This window comes from Narcine bancroftii, chromosome 1 (assembly GCF_036971445.1).
Source record: "Narcine bancroftii isolate sNarBan1 chromosome 1, sNarBan1.hap1, whole genome shotgun sequence".
NCBI lineage: Eukaryota > Metazoa > Chordata > Chondrichthyes > Torpediniformes > Narcinidae > Narcine > Narcine bancroftii.
In genome coordinates, this window is record NC_091469.1 from 321,216,453 (window position 1) to 321,235,699 (window position 19,247).

Genomic DNA, 19,247 nt, shown 5'->3' on the forward strand with positions numbered 1-19,247 from the left:
CCCACATCCGGCCACGTCACTAGCATGCATTCAGCGTCAGTAGCATCTAGTGATGCTTTACACAACAAAAAAAGCATCTTTGTGCCGCATGTTAAATGGTATTAATGACAGGTAGGCACCTGTCAACATTTCCCCCCACAGTCGACAGGTCTCACCCCCCTGCTAAACGTGCCCCCTCACTAATGCCCCCTCTAACATACATGCTTTGTTCCTGTGTATGATAGATTATTATTGTTACTCTGTATTAAATTATTTAAAATGGAAATAAAATATTCAAAACAAAAAGGGAGATCCAGGAAGGGGAGAATGTTATTGGAGGTGGACCAGGTGAGTTTGAGATTGGGGGTGGAAGATGGATGCAAAGTGGATGAGGTTGACAAGCTCATCGTGGGAGCATGAGGTAATCCCGATGTAGTCATCGATATACCGGAGGAAGAGTTTGGGGGGGGGGTCTTGCCTGCATAGGCTTGAAGAATGGATTGCTCCACAAAGCCCATAAACAGGCAGGTGTAGCTGGAATCCATGCAGATACCATGGCTACTCCTTCGATTTGGAGGAATGGGATGTTAAAGGAGAAGTTATTTGGAGTGAAGACAAGTTCTGCCAGGCTGAGGAGGGTGGTGGTAGAGGATGACTGGTTGGGATTCTGGTCCTGGAAGAAGCAAAGTGATTTCAGACCTTCTCTATGGGGGATGGAGGTATAAAGGGATTGGACATCCAGCATGACGATGAGGTGGTCCGGTTCGTTGAATCTGAAGTCATTGAGGAGATGGAGGGCATGTGAAGTGTCACGAATGTAGGATGGGGAGGGACTGGACTAAGGGAGAAAAGATAGTGTCAAGGTAAGATGAAACTAGTTCGGTGGGGCAAGAGCAGCTAGAAACAATGGTCTGCCGGGATGGTGGAAGGCAGAAAAGTATGGGGATGGGAGACAATGAGGTTGGAGGCCATGGGAGGGAGGTGACCAGAGGTGATGAGATTGGAGATGGTGTTGAAGACAGTGGCTTGATGTATGTTGGTGGGGTTCTGTGGGAGGGATCGATAGAAAGATGTGTCTGAGAGTTGTCGACTGACCTTGGCAAGGTAGAGGTGACCAGACCACAACAGCACCAGCCTCGTCGGCAGGCTTGGTGGTGAGGTTGGGATTGTTGCGGAGAGAGAGAAGGGCAGAGCGTTCTGAGATGGTGAGATGGGGGGGGGGGGGGGAGGTGTTAAAAGTTGGTGGAGCATGGAACTTCAGGAATATTCCAGATCTGTGGTTCTCAAACTTTCCCATCACCAGAATACTTTAAGTATCCTTTAACTTATTGTGGAGCACCTATAACAAGCCCATTGACCACCATGAGTGAGGAGGGTGGGTGGAACTCCAACACCTTCTCAGGCTACCAAAAGGATTTTTGTTTTTGTGGAATTTTTTGAATTGAGCATTTTAATGGTGCCTGCCACATTGACCACCGCCAGTGGGCTGATAACGCCTCAAACCGTGCATCTTGGCGCCTCACAGTTTGGCGGGCAGCAACCTCCTTTGAAGAAGACCGCAGAGCCCACCTCACTGACAAAAGGCAAAGGAGAAAAAACCCAACACCCAACCCCAACCAACCAATTTTCCCCTGCAACCGCTGCAATCGTGTCTGCCTGTCCCGCATCGGACTTGTCAGCCACAAATGAGCCTGCAGCTGACGTGGACTTTTTACCCCCTCCATAAATCTTCATCCGCAAAGCCAAGCCAAAGAAAGAACATTCACAACCCTGTTTTAGATATTACTTGCTTATTACATCAGTGACACTAATCATTGCCACATTGCTAGGCAACACCTCTAAACAAACTCATGGACCAGCCATGGTCAACAGGTTGACAAGTATTGATCTAGACTTTGTGTTCACATCTCCAGAGTTAAAAATGTATGCTCTTAAAATTATAATATTCCAATCCATGACCATTCCCATCTGCAACAGCATTTGTGGCAAAAGTGCTTTGATTTACTCACAACCTGAGTGGACCCCTAATGTCAAAACACAGACACGCTGGAGGGACTCAGCTGGTCTTGTGAAGTCCACATAACTGACATTTCGGGTCTGAGCCCTTCTTTGAGTGACAATAGTCAAGTCTCTGAATTAATGGTGGGGTGGGAGGGGGGGGAGGACTGGGAGGGGGAAGGAGTCCAGACCCACAGACAAAAGGTATTAATTATCAAATACAATTGCCAGATATGTTGGCTTGTTGACTAAAATCTTCTTCCAGCTATCAATTCTCTCCTGGCCTCTCATCATATCTGTGGGTCTGTACAGCTCCCTCTCCCATATTTCACTCACATCTTGAGGAAGGTGGGTGATATCTCTTTACCTCCTGTGGACACTGCGAGACCTACTGGGCTCCTCTAGCATGTCTGCACTATTACTACAATCGCAGCTTCTGCAGACTTTCATGTTTCACACCCCTAATGTCTTTAGGCCAGTCTTTTATTCAGTCCATTTGCTTATTTGCAATGGAAAGTTCCAAGCCCTCACTGCAATCTTCCACAAGTCATTGTAGATTAGGTGGTTATGGTTTCAGCCCCTTCCCAACAGCTGTTCTCTCCTGATCCTAATTTGCTGCAGGTTGGGGGACATTGCCTCATGATTTACATCACCTTTATTCAATTGTGCATATGCCAGATATCTTCTGAATCTGTGAAACACTTGCCTAATTTATTGGTGCCTGCAGCATTGAAATGACCAGTCAGCAACCACAAAAGAATTGACAGCAATGAAAAAATGGAGGCAGATGAATGTTACTAGGAATGGAAGAGAATCAAGATAAACACAAGTGATGGGAAAACAAGTGTTGGGGGGACTAGCCACATTCACACTGGCAATTAACTGCCAATCTGAATGCTCGCAAACCGGCCCACAGGCATCGGATCTACCCGGGGATGAACCGCCTAGGAAGGGTGTATCATTGCTGATTCATTCCAGTTAGCCCAATATGAAAGAGGCAGGGGGGCATTCAAGACGTCCCTGGTGGAGGAATAGGTGCCCCTCTGTTCTGGGATGCTGGGTGGTCAGCGTGAAAGGGTGCAGAGAACCGGTTAACATTGTTCCAGTGTGAACTTCAAAATGGTTTGTTGAACCGCATATTTACTGGTTTGCCAACATGAAAAGGGCCACAGTGAGGCCAGTTGGCAGTCACTCTTTCCACACCTGCTCACTCTCCCATTACATCTGGTTCTTTGATTTTTCCTCCTGCATGTTTTAGTTCATTTCTGACTTCTGGAGAATTTCGGGTGACAAACTTCTCAGGAATGAGACCAGATTGTAATCCCGGGACTGCCTAATTCCACAAGACCCTGGAGTTGTGGACACGAAGTGTGTACTTTTTCTGCATTTGACTTGGCAGTGTTCCACAATTAAACCTTTTTGGCTCGATTTGGGTAATTTATTAGAACGAATAATGGGAGTAAGATTCCCACAGGATCCAATGTTATTTTTACTGGGAGATGTTAGAGGGATTAAACCTAAATTAAAACTGAATATGTATCAAGTAAAATTTGTTCAAAATGCCTTGGCAATAGCTAAATTGTTATAACTTGGAAGTTGGATACTGATCTGGGAATAGAGAGATGACGAGTTGTATTCCAGTTGAGAAAATTACTTATAATTTAAGATAAAAATGCCATACGTTATGTGAAATATGAAGCCCATATTTACAAACTGTTGGTATTAAAATTTAAATGAATCTCGAACGTTCCCTTTCTCCTATTGGTTTCTATGAATATTTATAGGTTTTAAAGCATCGGAAAGTTAAGTCTCCTGTTGTAGTTTTCTTGTCCCTCGTCTTTTCCTTCTTTTAGTTTATAGGGGGTTGGGGGAATTTAGAGGAGGTTTTTCTTTCTTCTGCATTTCTTTACTCTTTATCTCCTTTTTATAAAATACCACAGGTATTTGGATCAAGTTTGAAATGTGATATGTTTGCTGGTGGTTTTATATTAGATAAAATATTTTAAAAATACCCTGTAGTTAAACAAAATATTAAACATAAAATAAGACATTCCAAGGCGTTGTTTGAAGGTGCAAAAGGGCAAACTGTCACCTCCTGCTGTGATTCAATTCCTCATTTTATACGATACATTTTAGAGCTGACACAGTCAGCTGAAATCCTGCATCAGTGGACCAGAAAGCGGATTACAACTTCAAGTTATCTACCACTTGTCAGGATATACAGTATTAATGAGATGACCTTTGATATACTGACCACATACAGATTTATCTTCTCAAGTTTCATTGTATTCTTTTTACCGTCTCCCATTGTTTTAACAGAGGCAGCTTTCAATGCAACTAAAAAATGGCCATCAATTTAAACTCCTACCTTCATCACCACTTCCATTCCCCACCCCATACTCCCATTTCCATTGTGCAAATAATCAAGAAGTTATGATTCATTTCAGAAAGTAAAGAAACAGCCACTGCATCTGATCTTTCATTTTCTGTGTAACATTCAAGTTTTCTCCAATCCCGTTGAATCTAAATCCTCTGTATTACGTTCTACTCCTTTATTTATCAGGCCATACATTAAATATAGCAACTGCACCAAAATGCTGGAGGAACTCAGCAGGTCTTTTAGCGTCCAGAGGAGGTACAGATATATAACAGACGTTTAGGGCCTGAGCCCTTCCTCAAGGTACAATTTTTTTTAAAAAGCAGGCAGGGGCCTGAATTAAAAGGCTGGGGAGAAGGGAAGAAAGAGCAGGGGCAGAAGCACCGAGCAACAGACTAAGGGTGATAATTGGATGTGGATAGGAGGGCAGGAGAGGAAGGGTGAGAATGGATCGGGGGGGGGGGGGGGGGCTCTGTGAATGCAGAGCTGGAGGAAAGGAGAGAGATGGAAAGGAGAGAGAGAGAGAGAGAAGGGGGGAAAAAGTGAAATAGGGATAGAAGAGCAAGGGGTGCTAACGGAAACCAGCAAAGTCAATGCCAATGCCATCTGGCTGGAAGGTGACCAGATGCAGCCCCTGTCCATCAGCACACATGACCGTGGACAGACATGTCGGCATGGGAATGGGGCAGGGAATTGAAATGGGTTGTCACTGGGAAATCCCGACTGCGTCCTGTCTCTCCGACATTGAAGAGACATTATATATATATGTGCTATTAATCACAATGAATCCATGTGAAATTGAGTCCACATTCTGGCAAGAGATTTCATCAGAGTTCCCTCCAAGATTTATTAGTGACTATTTTAAACTCCATGCCATAAACTTTGTCATCATCGACAAGCAAGTCCATGTGGTCTTCCGTAATGTTAGCATTGCAGTTAGCACAACATTGTTGTTGGAAACAGGGTTCGAATCCTGTGCTGTCTGTAAGGAGTTTGTACGTTCTCCCTGTGTCTGGGTGGGTTTTGCATGGGTCTCAGGTTTCCTCCCATCATTCAAAACATACCTGGGGTTGTACGTTAATTGGGTGCAATTGGGTGGCACGTCTGGATATTGAGAAGCAGGAAATTTTGGGAAGAAGTTCAGAGATAAGAGTCCCAACAGATATAACTTCACCGGGATAAAATCATGATAAACAAGGGAGAAGGATTGGAGAAAAAAGTTCTTGGAGAGTTGGTTGGGAAATGGAGATTAGAAAGCCAGTTAAGGGGATCTGAATTACAATGCGTTCCTTGATGTGGAGACAATGCGGCTGAACTTGGAGGTGAATGATGAGGAGAATTTGTGATTTTTAATGGGAAATAAGGGGAATGGAATATGCAACATGGTCAAAAGAAGAGAAAGGATTCGGTGTTAAATCTATATTGAAGATTTTTGAGAAAGTATGGAAAACCTCTCTCTAATATTTTTCTAGTCTAGGTCAAGTCCAGAACATATCTATGACACTTCTTCGCTCTTACACCTATCACACCAGGGAGTCGTATTGGAATAAATGCAAGACAATTTAGCAAGAGTCTTCCTTTGGTGGCCAAACTTAAATGACTGATTCCTCTTCATCTCGGGTTCAGAGTTGCGCCATTGCTTTTCCCTCTCTTTGGGCGAGGCATGCGATTTTACTAAAATGGAAGGATGCTGCCCCGTCTACTCATGATCAGACATTGGGGGACATCATGTCCTGTTTGAACATGGAAAAAAATTGTTATTCATTGAATAATTCAGAAATAAGATTCCAGAAATGATGGGGGTCGTTTATTACTCATTATCTTACTTTATAATTTTACTCCAATGTAATTAAATTGTCCGATTTCTATCTTTTCCACATTCCTTCTATTTTTTTTAACCTTCATTTTCCTTTTAATAATAGTCAAATATAGCATCTGGTAACCCGGTAAGGCATTTCAGTTTTTCTCCTCTACTATTTTCTTATTTCCTTTTTATACTACTGGTTCTCTCCAAACAAAGTATATACTATTTAGAATATAAATTATGGATATGATTTACAATTTATGTATGTCAGTGATATATGGAATGTTTTATTTAGTTTGTGTAATTGACCATATGGTCTTTTTGCTTGTATAAGTTCTTTATTAAAATCAATTAAAAAAAATTATAAAGAGGAAGTCCTTGGGTTTACTGATGGGAGCTAGACAGGCACCAGGCTGGCCCAGAGGGGTAGGTGGAGGAAGAAGATTCCACTGGCAGCAATGTTGAGTTCCGTCCTCAGCCAGATTTCCATCAAGAATAAAGTATTGGCAAAACCAAGTCCAACAAGCCTATACTTGCAGGAGGTTTGTGTGCACAGGTGATGGATGTTTTGGTGGAAGACGCAGAGGGAGACAACAGACGTTAAGCCACAAAGCACTGACCTGCAGGCACTGAGATGAGAAACCTGAATGGGAAGTATACAAGCAAGATGTGACCATATTGGGAACACTCACAGAAGGGGTTGTCAAGGGAGACATCCAGAACACAGATCCAAAGATGCAAGTTTAAATCCCACCATGATGAGGGGAATTTTAAATGGAAAAATATCAAATACATTTGGAATTTAAAATAATAACAGTTTTTAGGAACCGTGATTGTAAAACCTGTTGCCCAAGTCATGTCCTTCAAGGATGGAAATCCAACAAGGGTTTGGCTGATATGGGACTTCGAGTCAACCAGTGTGATTGATCCTGAACTGCATTTTGATTTGAAGACTCCATGGCTGGTGAATAAACCCTCGCATTACTGGTGATAATCATGCAATACTCTTGTTATGTTTTTTTCACTGCTACAGGAGTTGTAGAAAAACAAACTAAATGGAATTTAATTGTTTTTCTGTTGAGAAATTATAGTATTAATCAATTGATGGCCATGAAAATATATTGGTAGATAGAGGTAAACTTTTCCGTAGATGAATTTCTGCAGGCATCAGACAGCCCTAGAATGGGGTGACTCAGCTACAAGACCGATATGTTTCTCCAGTGTATTTTTACTGACTCACTTAATAAATTGACTCACTACTGACTCACTCATTTTAAAATTATCCACAGCACATTATGTACGAAAGAATCAAACAATCTAAAACAGCCAAATGCAAAGTTTATACTCTGAAATTCTTGGACAGAAACTGGCTGAGATGAAAATTAAAACAACTGCAGATGTTGCTCATTTGAATTAAAATGGCATGTGGTGGTAACATCTCCATTGAATGCATAGCATTTTCAATGAAATGGTGGAAGACATTGAATTTTGCTTCGGAAATTCACCTCCTCTGAAGTGAACTTTGGAAGTGAAGTCAATGTATCACCATAATATGTATTTAAGACTTGAAAGGGTCTACCTGAGATAATCATCAGAAAATGTAGCTCGATTGCTTAGTATAATTCATTTGAAGGGAAAAAAAGAGGCGAGTTGAGTATGACAGTGGATTTGGATGCAAAAAAAGCATTTAATAGATTGGAATGTTTTTTTTTAATTTAAGGTGTTGAAGACATTTTGATTTGAAATTAATTTTAAAATTTGGATTAGAGTATTATATAATAATCTTAAAGCTAAAGTAGTAACTAATGGACAAGTAGCCACTTCATTTAAATTGGCAAGATCTAATACACAAGGATGTCCTTTATCCCCATCTTTATTTATTTTATCTATCGAACCGATTTCCCAAGCAATTCTTTTTGATTTACAAATTAAGATTTCAGGATAGGGTCAAGAAGAACATAACTTTGGTTTATTTGCAGAAGATGTTTTATTTGAGTGACTCTGAGATATCTTTACAAAGATTATATGTTCAATTTGGAAGAATATGGAGAAGTTTCGGGGTGTAAAATAAATTGGAATAAAAATGAAATTTTGCCCTTAATGGAAGGTGATTACACTCAATGTCAAAGGGACACTCAGTTCAAATATTTATGTATATGTACAGATAGAAATTTGAAGAATTTGTATAAATTGAATTAAAATGGTCTTGTAATCTTAAAAAGATTGAAGAAGATTTGGAAAAGTTCAATTTACTTATTGTAAAGATTAAAACCTTGTGTTTTTGATTCTTAGTTAATGTGTGTCTGTTTCTGTAAGAGAACTTTTGTTTGTAGCATTAGCACAGTGACTATGATGCAATATGTCATAGTATCCTCAGGGTAACGATTTACTCTTTTTCTACAAGATGTGAAGGAATCGTGAGCATGAGAAATTTTTCTTTAAATTTTTTGTATCTCTTTATATACCTTTTGTATCTCAATATATCTTTGTATTTTTATAGCAGACTTTAGTTATTGCTTTTGTTATGACAACTTTTAAGTAATTAGAGTCTAAAGGACTATCACGATATAGTAAATGGCACTACGAAAGTCTTGTGGTGAAGCTATACAAAATGTTTATCTGTTCAATCAACGAATTAAAACTACATAAAGTAGCAACCACAGAGTTTGATTTTTTGGATTAAAGAGGTTGATATTTGGGATATCGCAGCTCACACTTCGGAAAATTATACTTTGAAATTAGGAAATATTAGAATAAGGAAAGTGTCATCTATATCTATAACTTTAGTTGGAAGGGCTAACTGTAAAAAGATGAATATATTTCCAAGAATACAATATCTTTTCCAAACATTACCTATTTTAATAACTCCAAAAAAAGTTTTCAAGAATTAAGTAAACAAGTAAAGAAATTTTTATGGCAGGGCAGAATGTCAAGAGTCTCCATAAAGAAATTAATATGGAAATATGAACTTGGAGGTCTACAGTTCCCTAATTTTAGAAATTATTATTGAGCTGCACAAATGAGATTTCTTGCTTCTTTTTTTTGAAAATGAAAAGCTGGCATGGCTTAATATAGAACTGAACAAAGTTGGAGAGAAGAGAGCAGAAGAATTTATATGCAAGTGGCAGCCAAAATTGATGGTTGCTGATATGGAGACACCATTATTGAAACATTAATTAATATTTGGAATAAAATCAATGATGATATTGGTGTAAGGGGGTCTATATCACCTAAAATGCCATTGATTCAAAATCCCCTTTTCGCTTTCCAAGGGATAATCAATTTTTGAATTTTGGTCTTGTAAGGGGATTGTAAACGTTGAAGATTGTTATGAAAAGTGTCAATTAATGTCAGGAGAGCAACTGAGTAAATAATACCACATTATACTCTTTCTTTTTTGTTAATTTCAATTAAGAGCATATTTTGGGGATAAGCTTGGATCGACCATGTTTTTACCGAGTTGTACCGAAAAATAACTTCTTATTAAGACAGGAATTGTTAAAAAATTAATATCTATGATATTTATAATATCTGATATTAATAATTAATATTCATTTTTAGAAGCAGGAATTTCCAAAGAAGGACTTCATAGGTTTGAACAGAGATGGGAAACAGATTTGAATATTATAAGTGATCAACAAAAATGGGAAGATTGATGTAAGGATTGTATGACTAATACTATTAATGTTACATATAGATTAGTCCAGCCTATTTTTTTTACAACAGTTATATCTTGCATCACAGAAATGGAACAGTTTGAAGCAAGACTGACCTGATCAATGTTTTAGATGTGGTGCAGATGTAGGATCTTTTTTACATTCAACTTGGTCTTGTCCCAGTGTAAGGCCTTTTTGGACAGAATAACAGAATTTTTTGGAACAAGTTACAATAATTGTTTTTCCACAAAGTCCTGATATATTTTTATTAGGGAATATTGAAGGTACAAGAATGAAATTAAAATGATCAGTTTTTAAGTTAGCTTTAGCAATCATAAGGAAATGTATTGCGGTTACTTGGAAGTCTGATACATCTTTGGGTATGTTAAGGTGGGTTGCAGAGATTCAAAGTTGTATTCCTTAAAAAATTACATATCATTTGAGAAACAAATATTCTATGTTCATACAAATTTGGTACCCGTGCAACCAAATAATGGATTAAATTTGTTATGGTATCCTTCCTATGCATCCAGACCTGCAAGATTCTCCTCTAAGTGGTTATAAAAAATTTGGAGATGCGTGCCAGATGATGCTTCTCTATGCAATCTAAAAATACTCTCTATTTTTCTTTTTATTCTCTTTTTTCTTTTTTGACTTATAAATTTATAGTAAATATATTATTTTTTGAGAGGGAAGTTGGGGTGGGGTTTGCAAGATGGGTGAAAACCATCATGTATGTAACTTGATTTTTGTTCTTTTGAAATCTATATTATTATATAAATATTATCGCTACATGTATGGAAAATATTTAAATAAAATATTCAGAAATAACTTTACAGTAGATGAATTCTGCAGGTATCAAACAGCCTTAGAATGGGGTGACTCAGCTAGCTGCGAGATCGGTGTGTTTCTCCAGTGTATTTTTACTGACTCACTTAATTAATTGACTCACCCTGACTCACTCATTTAAAAATTATCCACAGCACATTATGCATGAAAGAATTAGATTCAAACAATCTAAAACAGCCAAATGCAAAGTTTATACTCTGTAATTCTTGGTCAGAAACTAGCTGAGATTAAAATTAAAACAAATGCAGATGTTGGTATTTTGAATTAAAATGGAAAGTGGTGGTAACATTTAATCTTTATTTATGTAGAGCAGAAGTTGCAGTATGGAAATTAATTCTATTGAATGCATAGCATTTTCAATGAAATGGTGAAGATTTATTGAATTCTGCTTCTGAAATTCACCTCCTCTGAACTGATCTTTAGAAGTGAGGTCAATGTATCACCATGATACGTATTTAAGACTAAAAAGGGCAACATTTACCTGAAATAAGAAAATGCTAGGAATACTCAGCATGTCATGCTGTATATGTAAAGATTGATTAGAATCCCGTGCTGTCTGTAAGGAGTTTGTATGTTCTCCCCGTGTCTGCATGGGTTTCCCTGGGGGGCTCCAGGTTCCTCCCACTATTCAAAACATACTGGGGGGTTTGGGGTCAATCGGGTGAAATTGGGTGGCATGGGCTCGTGGGATGAAAGGGCCTGTTACCGTTCTGTGTGCTTAAATCTAAAAATATTTTTAAAGGGTGGCACGGTCAGCGTAGCATGTTAGCCCAACACTGTTACAGCGCCATCCATTGGGACAGGTGTTGGAATGCCACTCTTTCAGTAAGGAGTTTGTACATTCTGCCGTGTCTGCGTGGGTTTCCTTCAGGTTCTCTGGTTTCCTCCCACCCTCCAAAATGTATGGGGATATTTAGGGAGCACGGGCTTATGGGCTGCAAAGACCTGTTACCCTGCTGTATGTCTAACTTTAAATATTAATATGGTTTCAATGGCCATTTACCATACTTTTGTCAAACTTTTCTTGCGTTGAAATGGCCCTGCCCCTCCATCAGGCTTCCAAAATTAAAAAATGTAGGCATGAAAGCATTTGAACTCTCAGCAAAAATACTGGATTATTGCAAATAGTTCTGTCATTGGTAGAGGCAATTTCTCACTGGAAAGGTAATCAACGATTCAATTCTTTCATAGGTAATTCCACGTTACCGACTGACAGCAAGATTTTAGCACCTCCGCCCTGACGTTGGAAAATCCAAAGCTAAGAAGAAAGAGTAAAAGAATGCAACTTTTGGCAAGTCAAGGAAAATGTTGGGCTCAATGTCTTAAAGGAGAACACAGTTGTTGAGAGGTGAAGGACAAGGGGGATTTCACGTGGGGAAGCGAGAGTCTCATTGCTTAGGACCCAGGCACAATAAAACCACTGGTATCTGGTACCTATGGGGATTTTAAACTCCCATATTTTTTACCTATTTATTTTCTGCAATCGCTTTGCCGGATGTATGAATTTCGGATAATGGCTTTTACTGTACAGGGATACCCCAATTTTATGCGAATTTGGATATAACACAATGAGTCGTTGGACCGCTTAATGTCTGTGCTCTATTCTTTGAGATAGGATGTTAAACGAGCCCATTTTAGAAGATGCGGTACCATGGATGGCCAAACTATGGCGCATGCACCAAAAGTGGATGATGAGAAGTGGCGCGTCTAAAAGATTACGGAAAGTAACATTTATCTTGTTTTTGCAAGATGACCAGCATACTCAGTGGATCAAACGAATATTTTTTAAGGCGGGAATAAATCACGCAACAGTTTAAAGACATCTCTGGGAGTAAAAACTTTGTGGAGACTCTCCAAGTGAGAGTGAAATATTGGGGATGAAGGACGTTCTGACACTAACATCACAGCAAACTCCACTTTGGCCAACCTGGCAGTTGGAAGGTTTGCACAATGCGGTTCGAGTTCAACAGACAAAGAGGTTGAATCAGCTCGGAGCCGCCACAGCAGATACCCTCCACCCCGGTGGATTTGGGTTCCCTGTTCCTCCCCCACCCACCCACAGCAGGTCCCAGCCCTGGCCCCACCAATGTGTCAGTGCCACTCAGAGATGCCTCAAATCCCTGTCCTTTGGTAATCTGTTGCAATTGTCAAACTATCCCCTACCATTCTCCAACTCCGAATCAACCTATATACTGTGTGTATACATGCACAGTGAAACCCTGATTTAGCGCAACCCTGATTTTCTTCACGACAGCATTTTATGAACCCCAATGATCGTGTCAAAATGAGCCCACACTGTACCTGAAAGCAAAGTTGGACATAAAGGGCCAGGAAAAATGAAGGGAAGTCAGAGGAGAAAAGAGATGTCTCAAAGTTTCCGAACAAGGTGAAGTGAACAGTTAGGGTGTGGTGAGACCATTGAGTAATGGGAATATAGGGATGAGATTTATTAAATCAGGGCATTACTGTGAACAGAGGAGTGGTGGATGAATGGAGGATAAGCAGAAACATCTGAATGAGCTCAACTTCACAGAGGATGCCCACGCGGGCTGATGGATAAATGTACCTCTTCCTTTGATTGAAATCGAAATGCCAAATATTATTGACAGCAGGGTAGAAGCCAATTTCGCCGACTTAAGCCTGTGCTGCTCAATTTCACCCAAATTAAGATCCGACTCCAGACGTTTTGAGGGTTGTGAGGAAACTGGAGCAGCCGGGTAAAACCAATGAAGACACAAGAAGAACGTACAGACTCTGTGCAGACAGCAGTGGATTCATAACTGGGGCGATGGTGCTGCAATAGCTTTACACTGACCTTTATACTAACAGTGCTGTCCTATAGATATTGGATAGAAAGAAAGTAGTGGGAGATGGCATAAAAAGCTTCAATATTTTATTTTTCCAATTAGTTGCGCATTAAAATTAATGGAGAGAAGAAGATGACAGACTAGTGTGTGGGAAAGAAATATACTCACAGGGGTTGGCATGCAAGAGCTTCTTATAAGCTCTCTCAGCAACCAAGGTTCTTGACTGACAAAAGTTTTCAAAGAAGTAGATTCCTTTGCCTCCCTCTGGCATTTTTACACAGAAACTTTGGAATTATTCCGAACAAAAGTAAGCATATTTAGCTCCGGCGTGTCTTGATGTGGTCGCTTTCACAGGGGCACTTTTACATAGCCTTACTGTGTGGTGGAGTTTGTTGGAGGGGGAACGTCATTTTGTTATGAGCCCAGAGGACCACAAAACCCAGCAGCAATAGAAATTCACCAAGACAAATGGTTAGTTAAACAAATGTTGCTTTTAATTATCTTCAAACATGAAAGCAGGATCAAACTTTAACTTATTACTATTAAGTTAACCCCCTTCTCATTCTAAGCACACATGTATGTAATGTGTGTGTAAGTTCAGAAAAGTTCTTTGATTCACAGTCCAATCTCACTTCTCACTCCTCCAAGTTCACTGATATCAGGAAATTCTTATACTGTGCACAGAATTTAACATTTATAAAGTTCACCAGGCTTTGGTGCATGAAAGGTAAATGATTACTGCTTAGGAAGGTTCTGGTCAGTTTTCAGAGAGAGATTTGTTGCTCATTGGACACCCACAACTGATTCCTTCAAATCAGCCACTTCAGTGTCTTGCTGAAGAAACTTGCCCCAACAGGGTTTTCCACATGATAACCTATTTCTTTCAGGTCACCACAGAGTTCCTTTTTGTTTCCCTTATTTCAAGTGAAACATTATGCAGTCAGTCCTCTCTTCTTGTATGGACCACAAGGGCTTTGACCAGGCTGAACTCAGAACTTGTCTTCAAAATGGGGCTTTTCCACAAGCTTGCCAGCTTGTCCTGTTCCAGTCCCAGCTGCTATTGCTGAATTATAGTGCGCTCTCTCTCTCAACCGACAACTGCACTCAGACAGACTGCGGCTCCAGACCCAATCTTCTGAGTTCCTTCTCTGTTCCTTTCTAAGACAATAATCCATGACTCCACAGCATGTCCAATTAACACCTACTTGTGAAGTCTCTATAGGCACTCGAGCCTGGACAGTCTGACTTGAGCAAGACTTTGGCATTTTAAAAGAAATCTGTTTTGAAGTGTTTGTATCTGTATGTGACCTAAACTAAAAAACCTGCCAGAATTTATCTCCTTTAAAACATATCTATACAAAATACAACATAATCTGTCACAGAATTCATTAGGTCTGTTTCTTACAGCATGGCTGTGGTCAATTTGCTCTACAACTGCTCCGTAAAAATGTGTAGGGGTATGAGTGGAAAAATTATGGGATGGAATTTGCATGAAAAATTCCATCCCGACATTTTTACACTGCCACTTGAGCAGAAATTTTTTGCGGTTCAGTGGCTGTGTCAAAGTGCCTACTGATTCCACATTAACATTGGTCACAAGGCAGCATGTGTAAAGGTTAAAACCTTGTGTTTTTGATTCTGTTAATTTTGTGCCTGTCTCTTTAAGCAAAAGTATTGTTTGTAGTGTTACCATAGTGACTATTGTGACAGTGTACATAGATATGTTTTCGGGAGATAAACTGTGAGAGGTTTATTAGAGTAGGTCACATACAAACACTTTAAAACAAATCTTATTTAAAATACTGGAGCTCTGCCCCATGCTAGACATTTCAGCTCCACAGCTTTTGTAAGAGCTTTGAAAAATGCTCAAGAGACTTCACTAATGGATTGTTGCTTACAAAATGCAACAGGTGAAAGATCTTGTTGAAGCTGCAGATTGTCTGGAAGATAACTTGTTGTTCTAAGGGGGTCTAATGTTTCACTTGGAATAAGGGAAACAAAAAGAAATTCTGTGGTGACCTGAAAGAAAGAGGTTATCATCTGAAGAAACCTGAAGGAGCTAGTTTCGTCAGCATGACACGAGTGGCTGATGGAAATACATCTGTTGTGGATGTCCTGGAACAACAAATCTCTCTCTGAAAACTGACAATAACCTTTCTCAGCAGTAACCATTTACCTTTCAAGCACCAAAGCCTGGTGAACTTTATAAATGTTAAATTCTGTGCACAGTATAAAAATTACCTGCAACTAGTGAACTTGGAGAAATGCGAAGTGAGATTGGACTGTGAACCAAAGAACTTTTCTGAATTTACATACTCATTACATACATGTGCGCTTAAAATTAGAAGAGAGTTAAGTTAGGTTAGTTAAGTTAAAGTGTGTTTCTGTTTTCATGTTTGAAGATAATTAAAAGCAACTTTTGTTTAAGTAACCATTTGTCTTGGTGAATATCTATTGATGCTGGGTTTTGGGGCCTCTGGGCTCATAACACTATAATGTAATGTATTGTAATATCCACCCAGGCTAATGGCTTGCTCTCATTCTACAAGATGTGGAGGCAGTATGAGCACAAGAATTTTTTCTTCGTTTTGTCTCTCTTGAAGTTTGAGTCTTTCTCAAAATTTGAGTCTGTTTATAGATCTTTGTGTTTTATAGCACCTTTTAGTTAATGCTTTTGTAATTAGTGTCTAAAGGACTTTCTTTGTACAGTAAATGCTTTGTTATTCACCGTTATGAAAGTCTTGTGGCGAAGTGATGCAAAATGTTTATCTGTTCTCTTCTTTCTCTTTGGCTTGGCTTCGCGGACGAAGATTTATGGAGGGGGTAAAAAGTCCACGTCAGCTGCAGGCTCGTTTGTGGCTGACAAGTCCGATGCGGGACAGGCAGACACGATTGCAGCGGTTGCAGGGGAAAATTGGTTGGTTGGGGTTGGGTGTTGGGTTTTTTCTCCTTTGCCTTTTGTCAGTGAGGTGGGCTCTGTGGTCTTCTTCAAAGGAGGTTGCTGCCCGCCAAACTGTGAGGTGCCAAGATGCACGGTTTGAGGCGTTATCAGCCCACTGGCGGTGGTCAATCTGTTCTACCAACGAATTAAAACTACATGGAATATCATCCACAGAGTTTGATTTGTTGGATTAAAGAGATCAAAATTGGGATATTGCAGCTAATGCTTTGGAAGATGATACTTTGAAATTAGGAGATATTAGAAAAGGGAAAGTGTCGTCTATATCGTGAATGTTGGTTCACATCAATTTCTACCACTGGCCTCATTTTTATTTTGCATTTCCTTATCAGTTTTTTGTTTGCAATGCATAGAAACAAAATTTTTTTTCATGTATATGTAGCTAGGTTCTGCAAATGGCCAAACAAATGATGTCAAATGAAATGTATTTCCGGGTGTTATCCATGACTAATATCTCCCAGTTATCTTCTCACAGGTCCAATTTACCTTGATCTTATTGTTACAAGTTCAATTAAAACCAAACTAACATGAGATTTCAAGAGGCTGCAAAATGATGCTGCCACCACAAACAGGACCAAGGAAAGGTTAAAATATTCCTTTTTGTTGTCAAGTAATAATAGAAAAAGTACTACTGGTGGACAATCTTTCATCCGAAGCCCTTGGGACCAGACACTTTTTGGAATTCGGAAATTTTCGGATAATAGAATGATAGTTACAGCAGTGTGTGAAGTAATTGGGGCGGTGGCCCTTCCCCCTCCGCTGAGTGCTGCTGCTCCCCATGCTCATTACACTTGTCCTCCTTCCTGGTCCTAGCGTTCGCTCAGAGTTGTACAATGCCGAAGACAACATGGCGGCCACCGAAGCCAGCTTTCATGAAACCTCCTGGTTGCCGTTTGTTTTGATGCATTGGTCACCCTTGCCATAGGCCCTGACAAGAAAGGTCTCTGGATTGGTTGGGGGGGGGGGTGAGATAGACTATAAAATTACCAGCACTGAGACATGGTGCTGGGTTGCGTCGGGTTACGTTTGGCACTAAACGTGAGCTTTGGTGTGCAGATGACATCCAATGAAAAAATGTTCAGCCTTTGGAGGTTTTGGTTTTCTGAATTTTGGATAAAAGATTATATACCTGAATATATGATAACTCTTGACTGCTGCTGTGAGCATTGCCTAGCGCCCCCTAACAATAGGAGCAAGAGAAACAAAAGAGAATCCCTTCAGTCATTGACTGTAGATTCATGTCCAGACCTCCCGCCACCTCTGCAGCTTCACAGACTGCATTTCAAACCATCAGCAGCCTGATCTCCAGATCCAAACCTTCAATACAATCAGGAAGCCTTCAATGCCCAAGGCTCTTCGGGAATCCTTGCCCTCTTGAATCTAGGTTCCAACACCTGGTTCCCACGAGCCAATCTCCAGCAGCCTGCAGCCTGGTGTGGGTCCTTCAGCCGCTGAGCCTCTTTCAGACCCACTGCCAGTGGTCACCGGGTTGTCTCCTATGCTTCTCCTCAATGGGGGAATGTTCTCCCCATTTCTGGTGTCCTGCACCAGTTCACAGTTCACATCCGGGCAGGATAACTCAATACTTCTTAAACACAGGACCAACATTTTATCCAAAGTAAAAACACAACGCTGGAGAAACTCAGCAGGTCAAACCGTGTCCTTTATAGAGCAAATATAAAGATACATAACTGACATTTCAGGCTTGTGCTCTTCATCAAGGTATGGAAAACTGTCAGCAGGTATCTGAACCGAAAGATGCGGGGGGAGGAACACAGTCCCAAAAGCAAGAGGTATTAGATGGGGAAGGGAGGGAGGGCACAGCATCAAGCAGGGGGAGGAGAGATGGCTGGGTGAATAGTGAGGGAAGGGGGGAGAGCTGAGGGAAAGGAGAGAAAAGGAAAGGGAGGGGGGGAAGGAGAGTAGGTTAGCAGAAACCGGAGAAGTCGATGTGAATGCCATCTGGTTGGAGAGCATCCAGATGGAAAATCAGGTGTTGTTCCTCCAATTTACAGGTGATCTTTGTGGGATAGTACATGAGGCCATGGACAGCATTGAAGTGTTTGGTCACTGGGAGATTCCTGTCACTGATATGGACAGAGCTAAGGTGCTCAGCGAAATGACCTTCCAATCTCTCCAATGTAAAGAAGGTCAGAAAGGGAGCATCAGATGCAGTAGGTAATTCCCAACAGTACATGTGAAATGTTGCTTCACTTGAAAGGCCTGTTTGGGGTCCTGGACTGTGGTGAAGGAGGAGGTGTGAGTATAAGTGTGGTGCCTCCTGTGGCCACAGGGGAAAGTGATGGGGGGGTTGTGATTGATGGGAAGGAATGAGTGGATGAGAGAGTCATGGAGGGAACGGTACCTATGGAGGCGGGGGGTGGGGGGGGGGGGAAGATTTGTTTAGTAGTGTGATGATGTACGGTTAATATCACATTTTTGACCTCAAAGATTCTAATGTTCCTGATTTCTTTTATTTTAATTGAACATTAGTTCTACTCTTTGGGAGAAAGAGCACATCATAATTTGCCCTTCTCTACCTCCAAACATCTAGCAATTCTACAAGAGCACAAGATCTATACAGAGTGACCTCTCTCTGGGTTTCGTTAACACTCCACCCCCTCCCCCACCACTTCTTCCCCCAGCTCTGTCCCTCCATCCCCTGTCTCCTTTCGCACAAATGTGATAAATTCTCACATCCAATTAACACCTCTTGTTGGTCTGGATTCTTCCCCCCGTGGTCAGAAATCTGAAAAAGTCTCATACTCTGCTTATTCCTTGAAGAAGGGGTCAGGCTCGAAACATTGGCAATATATTT

General features: G+C 40.4%; 1 protein-coding gene and 1 long non-coding RNA gene across 14 annotated transcripts in view; one reads left to right on the forward strand and one right to left on the reverse strand.

Annotated features, from left to right (window-relative positions):
• ctnnd2b (catenin (cadherin-associated protein), delta 2b) overlaps nucleotides 1-19,247 on the reverse strand; it is a 1,542,927-nt gene that overhangs the window by 1,091,141 nt on the left and 432,539 nt on the right. The window lies entirely within an intron of this gene.
• LOC138747704 (uncharacterized) overlaps nucleotides 1-19,247 on the forward strand; it is a 106,666-nt gene that overhangs the window by 81,857 nt on the left and 5,562 nt on the right. The window contains exon 3 of one of the 2 annotated variants that reach the window (XR_011347640.1): nucleotides 11,855-12,042. The exons of the other annotated variant lie outside the window; for it this stretch is intronic. This is a non-coding gene — a long non-coding RNA (uncharacterized lncRNA). Of the gene's footprint in view, nucleotides 1-11,854; nucleotides 12,043-19,247 lie in introns of those variants that run through there. 2 annotated transcript variants of the gene reach the window in all.